Source organism: Bison bison, unplaced genomic scaffold (genome assembly GCF_000754665.1).
Source record: "Bison bison bison isolate TAMUID 2011002044 unplaced genomic scaffold, Bison_UMD1.0 scf7180017864464, whole genome shotgun sequence".
NCBI classification, from domain to species: Eukaryota; Metazoa; Chordata; class Mammalia; order Artiodactyla; family Bovidae; genus Bison; species Bison bison.
In genome coordinates, this window is record NW_011495025.1 from 6,150,663 (window position 1) to 6,159,213 (window position 8,551).

Consider the following 8,551-nt stretch of genomic DNA (forward strand, 5'->3'; position numbering starts at 1 on the left):
CGAATCCCGAGCGAGCGAGACGCTAGAGGGAGTTTCCGGCGGTCTGATAGGGACTGGGGAGACGCTGGAAGGAGGAAAGGAGCCAGAGAGTTTTTGTAAAAGCTTTTCACCATTTAGGAAGCACTGTACGGATGCCTGATGTCATTGTTAAGTAGGAGATGCTTCCGTAGGGTATATTTGGAAGGTCCAGCTGACTCAGCGTTTTATATAAATGATTGTTAGTGCTCTGCCTCTGAGCACAACAGCTCCTGAGATTGAAGCCCTCGGTTAAAACTGAACCGCTAACTGTGAGTAAATTGTGAAAACCGTTTGGAATATGTGGCATAAAAGGTCCGTGGCTATTGTGTGTGCATTTGGTAGGCAATAGAAAACTGTACAATTGAAATGACTAGGTTTTAATTATTCCCTCTCAGTTTTATTTGAAAGTGAGTATGAAACAGACTGAAAATTTAGACTCCCCTAAATTTGGACCTCCACCCCGCCTCCAGAAAACAGCTCGTTGGTGCAACCGATTTCGTGTCTGGTAGCATGGGGTCACACAGAGTCGGACACGACTGAAGCGACTTAGCAGCAGCAGCAGCAGTGTGTTTTAGCCGGTTGGTAAAACTCTTCCCTTTCCCCAAATGTATGATATTGGATAGATAAAAAGTTATTGAGTATGGAGGTAGCAGAGAAACTTGTTAATATTGGTACATTTAAAGGGATTAACCGATATATTCTATGCCCATTTCTTCTCCCTGGGACATAAAGTTTGTCCACAACTTTGGTTGGTGTGCTAAAGCATTATTGAGCTGCCTTTTGTAATTTTTCTGTGGATAGTTGACTCAATGATTAACTTCAAAAAATTAACCAGCTTATTAAAAATACTTGTTAAAAATGCTACTAAAGTTAGAATACAGAAAAATACATAACCAAAAAAGTTAGATTGTAAATCTAGCAAACAGTTAAAAAAATACCCATAATGTTGCTTTGTTTCATTTTCTCACTCAGTGGTAGAAATATAAAAGCTCATTCCACTTTCAGGAAAAAAAAAAAGATTTATAGTAACAAATGTTCATTGGTCATCTTTGTTCTGGACCCTGAACATTTAGCTAGAGCCCCCTGAGGTGCTGTTGCATCAAAATGATATTAAAATACACTTACCAAAATCAATTTCTACATTTAGTTGTGTTAAGTGTTCATGAGCTTTTGAGGCAAGCCTAAGTATTACAAATGGAAAGAGAAATGCACCAAGAAAAGAGTCACTGTGGGGGAGTACATTTGAATGTATGTGGACAGCAAATTAAAGTTATATCTTGGAAGCTAGAATAAAAATGGACCAATCAGTCACACAATTCAGTGAGGACAAAGGCAGGAAATATACATGAGCTCCTTAGAGAAGCTTTTCCTGGCACCTACTTCTGAGAGAAATGTCTAATATCACAGAAGGCTGCAGATGAGACTGAAGTATAGTGGTGGAAGAGTCTCCTGGATGCCCACCCATAGTACATGCGGTCGTGCATTTTCTAGGACCGATTGCTGTAGTTGTCATTCTCCTTACCATAAGTATTATGAGAAACACTTGTAGGATGCTAAGCCTCTATGGTCCCACATGCTGTGGTTTGATAGTTTGGGAATAAATCTGGATTTTATAGAGGGGTAGGTAGACCTCATGTTTTCAGATACTGTTTCTCTCAGGCATTTCTGACAGAAGTTTGGTGTCAGTTGAAGGTTATATCAAGTGAGAAGTTTTATTCTATGTTGCTTACTGGGGTTAGAGGTTAAGGTTGAGGCTCTTTTAGTAAAACTTAAAGAACCTGAATGATCATCCTTGATACAGGGTATATAGGTCTGTGCTATGCCGTGCTTAGTTGCTCAGTCGTGTCTGACTCTTTGCGACCTCATGGACTGTAGGCTGCCAGGCTCTTCTGTCCTTGGAGATTCTTCAGGCAAGAATACCTGAGTGGGTTTCCATGCCCTCCTCCAGGGGGTCTTCCCAACCCAGGATCAAACCAATGTCTCCCTCTTTGCAGTTGGATTCTTTACCGTCTGAACCACCAGAGAAGCCCAAGAATACCGGAGTGGGTAACCTATCCCTTCTCTGGGAACCCTATTCCGACCCAGGAATCAACCAGGGTCTCCTGCATTGCAGGTGGATTCTTTACCAGCTGAGCTACCAGGGAAGCCCGTATAGGTCTACAGTAAGCTAAAGTTTATCCTTTTAAAAAATCAGTTCTGAGTTCAGAATGTGAACCAATAATGATGGAGTATCTAGATGAATTTGGCTTTATAGTTTTTTTTTCCCCCCCAACATTAGTTTATGAGATCTAATTCACATATCATACAGTTCATGCCTATTTAAAGTGTACAGTCTCTGCAGTCTTCACATTTTCATCATTCTCGCCCCTAAAAACCAGTTAACACTCACTCCTCCTTCTCACCATAATCCCTTAATCTCTGTAGTTTTTTGGAAACCAGTGTTCTGCTTCACAAGGAGACCATTAGAAAGTGGACATCTAATTTTTGAGCCACATACTTAGCTTGTTTATAGAAATAAGTAAAATATTCAGAGAATCGTAACAATGAAAGTTAGTGGTGGTCTGTTGTTTAAAATGAGGTGGGTGGGTGTGGGTGAAGCAGAAGTGCTGCCCACATCCCAATTCCAGTGAAGAAGTTTTGTTTTTGGCAAGAAGGGTAGAATGAAATCTTAAAACTCCATTGAAAATGCTGATTACTAGCTCAGTCCCTTTGCAGCTGAAAAGACCTGTTACTCTTTAGAGCAATGGTTGGCTGGGAATTACTGCTTAGATGGAGGTAGCAGTAGGTAGTTCTCTGTCATTTAACAGGATTTAAGTTCTTACCTGGAAGCATAAAAAGGAAAGTCTCTAGAAAGCAGCAAGCCCTGTTAGCTCCCTCTGAAAACACTTGAGCTGAGTGTCTTACAAGGAAAAAGGAAAGATTGCCTGAGGGGTACCCAAACTTCAGATGTTTTGCACAGGAGACCTGTCTCTTCTCTTCTGGTCCTGCTGCATGGGCAGTTCTACGCTGACCACACCCTGACTTCACCCTGAAGTGAAGTGAAGTGAAGTGAAGTCACTCAGTTGTGTCTGACTCTTTGTGACCCCACGGACTGTAGCCTATCAGGTTCCTCCCTCCATGGGATTCTCCAGGCAAGAGTACTGGAGTGGGTTGCCATTTCCTTCTCCAGGGGATCTTCCCAACCCAGGGATTGAACCCGGGTCTCCCGCATTCCAGGCAGACGCTTTAACCTCTGAGCCACCAGGGAAGCCCTGGACTTCACCCTAGAGGAGTGAAAAGAAGGGATGCAAAAGGTACAGGGACCACAGGATCCTTAGAAAGGGAAAATAAAGTATTTCATTTTACAACTTTTCCTCCACCATCCCATATTATTTTGAAATGCCATATGAGAGTTGGACCATAAAGAAGGATGAGCGCTGAAGAATTGATGCTTTCAAACTGTGGTGTTTTGAGAAGACTCTTGAGAGTCCCTTGGACTGCAAGGAGATCAAACCAGTCAATCCTAAAGGAAATCAACCCTGCATGTTCATTGGAAGGACTGATGCCGAAGCTGAAGTTCCAATTCTTTGGCCACCTGATGTGAAGAACCGACTCACTGGAAAAAACCCTGATGCTGGGAAAGATTGAAGGCAGCAGGAGAAGGGGACGACAGAGGATTAGATGGTTGCCTGGCATCACCATCTCGATGGACAAGAGTTTGAGCAAGCTCTGGGAGTTGGTGATGGACAAGGAAGACTGATGTGCTAAAGTCCATTGGATCACAAAGAGTCAGACATGACTGAGCAACTGAACAGAATTGAAATTAAAAAAATTTTGAGAAGCTGAAGCAGTAGCTATATTTTCCATCCACATTTTTCTCCAGTACTTTGGCCACCTGATGTGAAGAACGAACTCATTGGAAAAGACCCTGATGCTGGGAAAGATTGAGGGCAGGAGGAGAAGGGGGTGACAGATGAGATGGCTGGATGGCATCATCGATTCAGTGAATGTGAGTTTGAGCAAGTTCTTGGAGACAGTGAAGGACCAGGAAGCCTGGTGGGTTGCAGCCCGTGGGGTCACAAAGACTTGGACATGACTGTGACTGAACAGCAACAACAAAGATAAGATGAGCAGGTCTTCAGAATTAATAAACGGAAATGGCCATTAACTGGTGAATGCTTGCTGTCTGCAGGTGGTTTTTATATTTATTCTCATTTTTTGGTCACACCAAGCCTTTCAGGGAAGTATTGGAGTTTCGTACTTACAGAGGAGGAGGCAGAGAATTGTACAGGGTTATTTATTGCTGGGACAAAGTACTTTATTAAAGATCACCAACCCTTTCTTCTTTTTTTTTTTTAAACAGCCTGGTCATTTGTTTCACATTTTCTTTCCATGTTCACAGAGCAGCTCAGTTCATTGTAAAGGCATGCAGGGACAGTGAAAAGAGCCTGTGAGAGCAGGGAGGCCCAGACCTACCTAACTTGGGTCTAGTCACTGTGCCATGAAATCTCTTCATCTTTGTCGACCAGTTTCTTCGTGGGACTAAAGAATATAGGAATTTGAGCAAGAGAGGTCTGATTTTATTTAAGGAGTCCAGAAGTAGAATATGAGTTAGTAGAAATTGCCAGAATAGTAGTGTTAGGTATGCTGAGAATTCTTAGTATTCTTACCTGATCCTACAATAAAGGATTCTGCAAACCATCTACTTTGATTTAGAATCTTTCTGATCCATTTCTCCTTTTCATAACATAGGGAGACTGTTATATGTCTTTCTAGAATATCTCATATGATACTAATAGTTACCCCAAGTAAACATATGTACTTCAGAAACCTAAAGTAGTAGGCTAACTGTAGTTAAAACCCAATAGTATCATTTCAGTTATCTCTTCAATCTAATAGTACTGTTATTATCATGCCAGACCATTCACTGCTTCCTCTGGAATCTAAGCTATGAGTATAATCCATTTGACATGTGCAATGTTGTTTTATACCCAGCTATTACTAGCAACCTAGGGCCAGGTGACTCATTACATTGCTACAGTGTATGTGCTGATTAGCTCTTTCCTCGAGCTACAAGCTATTCCTTGTGTTCTGATTTCATACTTAGATATAAACCTGCCCTCTCCCCCAGTGAGATATGTTCTATCTAGCCTCCTAGAAGTACTCCTTACCCAGAAGTAAATTCAAGTGGTTTAAATTTTTCAACAAAAATAAAATTGCTATTCTCTCCCTCTATAATATGAGAAACTAGAAAAAGAGATCTTTGGTGCATTAGTCATTATAAAACAATGCTTTTCCAAATATATACAGCTGTGGCTGGGTTGCATTGGTCTTGATAAGGAAGTTTTAAAGAACAAAGATGGCAGTTTAAGTCTAATATTACACTAGCATTATAAACATTGAAAAATATTGGGGTTATTTTTTTTTAATTTTTAATTTTGAAATCATTTTTAGACTTACTTAAATGTTGTAGAAAATGGTACAGAGAGTTCCTATAACATCTTATGTAACTATAGTACCACTGTTAAAACTAAACTATAAACTTATTTGGATTTCATCAGCTTTCCACTATCTTTTTTTCTATTCAGGATCCAGCCTCAGAGCTCACATTGCATTTGATTTTTGTATGTCCTTAATTTCCTTCAAACTATGACAGCTCTTCAACCTTCTATTGTTTTTCCTGACCTTGACACTTATAATGAATACTGTTCAGTTATTTTGTAGAATGTCTTGCAATTAATACTGGATATTTTCTCATGATTAGATTGAAGTTATGCATTTTAGGAAGAAATTGGAGAAGGAAATGGCAACCCACTCCAGTATTCTTGCCTGGAAAATCCCATGGATGGAGAAGCCTGGCAGGCTACTGTCCATGGGGTGGCAAAGAGTCAGACAGGACTGAGCAACTTCACTTTCACTAGAAGTAATCCCAGTGCATCATATCAGGGGTACATGATGTCTTATTACTGATGTAAACTGATGTAAACTTTGGTTAAGAGCCGTTTGTCAGGTCCCTGATGGTTATCATTTTTTCCCTTTGTATTTAATATATATCATGGGAGAGAAACTTGGGCCTTGCAAATGTCCTGTTTCTCCTTAAGTCCTTATTCACTAGTTTTAGTCCATTGGTGGAACTGGATGCACATGGTACTGTGTTGTTCTAACAGTGATTTAAAGATTGTTTCTCATTACTTCTCTTTATTAATGAGAATTTTATAAGGAAGAGCTGTTCCTTCATTTTTTTATTCAACTGTATGAATATAGACTCATGGATATTTATTTTATTGTATAGGTTATAATTGAATACAGTCATTATTTAATTGCTGATCAAATGGTTCCACCATTGGCCACTGGGAGCTCTTCTTTCAGGTTGGCCCCTGTGCCCTTTTGATGTACCACCTCCCCATCCTCCCTTTTGAAAAAGCATTTCCTTGCTTTCTGGTATCATGAAATGCTCCAGGCTGATTTTTCTATTTTCCATGCCCCGACCCTTGCATCAACCATTTTTCCAAGGCACTCTGGTTCCTTGTTTTGGAGGCTGTTATTATCAGAAACCAAGATCTGGGTACTAGGTGTGTTACTGAAGTTGCTTTGAACTTTTTAAGTTTCATAGATTTGTGACCTAGCAAATGCATCTCTACAGGAGGAGTAATGCCTTAAATTTCAAAGACTCTAGAGACCATAGTTGCCAATTTGCATTCAGTCTCTTATGGGAAAGAAATACAATTGGAAGGGCTAGAATTTTAAAAGTTCCCAGTTTTTCTCAAATGAAGACCTGTAAGTGTTTATAAAACAAATAGAATAAACACATTAATTTTTATTTACTCAGGCTCTGATAAGAAATTAGCTTGTTACTTACTGAATGTATGTGAAGGGGAGATATGCATAGATCATATCTTTCAGAAATGCAAAATGTCTTTAAATGAATTGTGAGATCCTGGCCTCCACTTCCCCACACAACAAAGACTTCTGGGTAAGTCTTTGAGCCTACTTTCTCATTCTGAAAAGAAAGGTTTTAGGCAAGATTTTCATTTCTCTTGACTCTTAGTGGGCTCAGAGGACCCTTTAATATCCAGAAAATTTGGACCCTTTTTCTATATTTTAGGTATAATTTAGTGTGTGTTTATTGGTTCACTGGTTAAAAAGATTCAGTTTAATTTCATATCTAATTTATGTTAATCATGCCAGTTTACTTTTAACATTGAAATTTACTCAGTTAAACTTTATTTTAATCTAAGACAGTCCGGACCACGTACAGAAGTCTTTTCTAAGAGTTCCATTTCCACAAACCTTCTTTAACTTTCTTTTTACTGATAGGTTTTGTCCTATGCTTTTCCTTTCTCTCTCTCTAGGATAAAATTACTTTCTTTTCCCTCAACAAATTGTATTTTCATTTCTTATACCTTTTTTCCTTTCATGCAAGATGTTTTCCTTACCAATTTTAGTTGTCTCAATTACATACATTAACCAGAATTCTAACTTTTTAAAAACCTCAATTTCTAGTGAAAACTAAGAAGTATGCAATTATAAACTGTTTTTCAATTATTATTCTGTAGATTGTCAAAATCACAAATACTGTTTATGATTTCTAAAAAATGTGTGGTTTTTTAATGAAAATTTTTCAATGTGATATTTTTATTAGTAGACCTAAATATCTTCTCTGTAAAAAGACAGCCTATGTTGAGTAATTAATGTTTCAGTATCTTATTTTATTTGGGAATGATCTAGATATTTAAACGGAAAAGAACATGGCAACCCACTCCAGTATTCTTGCTTAGAGAATCCCATGGACAGAGGAGCCTGGTGGGCTGCTGTCCATGAGGTTGCACAGAGTCGGACACAACTGAAGCAACTTAGCATGCATGCATGCACTGGAGAAGGAAATGGCAACCCACTCCAGTGTTCTTGCCTGGAGAATCCCAGGGATGGAGGAGCCTGGTGGGCTGCTGTCTGTGGGGTCACACAGTCGGACACGATTGAAGCAACTTAGCAGCAGCAGCAGCAGATATTTCATAATTTCCATCATTTAATTTAATTTAGCAAAACTATAAATATTAAGTCATCTAAAATCTGGAGAAATTATTTTTAAGTAGACAAACCGTAAGACATAATTATTCTTAAAGAATTTACCTCAAAATTGTTACTCTGTTTATATCTGTTGAATTATAGTTATGTTTAGATTACCATGAAAACTAATGAGACATTACACAAAATAAGCCATCATTTCAAGATTTTTTTTTTTGAAAATTTTATAACAGAGATAGTATGACCTATTTAACTTTTGGTAAACCTAGGTGCAATAAAAGTAAGAATGGTCTGTATTCATTAAACCAACAAATTTAAACTTTAAAACTGATTCAGTTCAGTTCAATTCGGTCGCTCAGTCGTGTCTGACTCTTTGTGACCCCATGAATCGCAGCACGCCAGGCCTCCCTGTCCATCACCAACTCCCGGAGTTCACTCAGACTCATGTCCATCGAGTCAGTCATGCCATCCAGCCATCTCATCCTCTGTCGTCCCCTTCTCCTCCTGCCCCCAATCCCTCCCAGCATCA

The 8,551-nt window shown here is 39.2% G+C and overlaps 1 protein-coding gene across 10 annotated transcripts in view; it reads left to right on the top strand.

Moving 5' to 3' along the window:
- Positions 1–8,551, top strand: part of ABCG2 (ATP-binding cassette, sub-family G (WHITE), member 2 (Junior blood group)) — a 128,901-nt gene that overhangs the window by 57,088 nt on the left and 63,262 nt on the right. The window contains exon 1 of one of the 10 annotated variants that reach the window (XM_010860182.1): positions 68–287. The exons of the other annotated variants lie outside the window; for them this stretch is intronic. The gene's annotated coding sequence lies outside the window, so the exon portion shown is untranslated. Of the gene's footprint in view, positions 1–67; positions 288–8,551 lie in introns of those variants that run through there. 10 annotated transcript variants of the gene reach the window in all.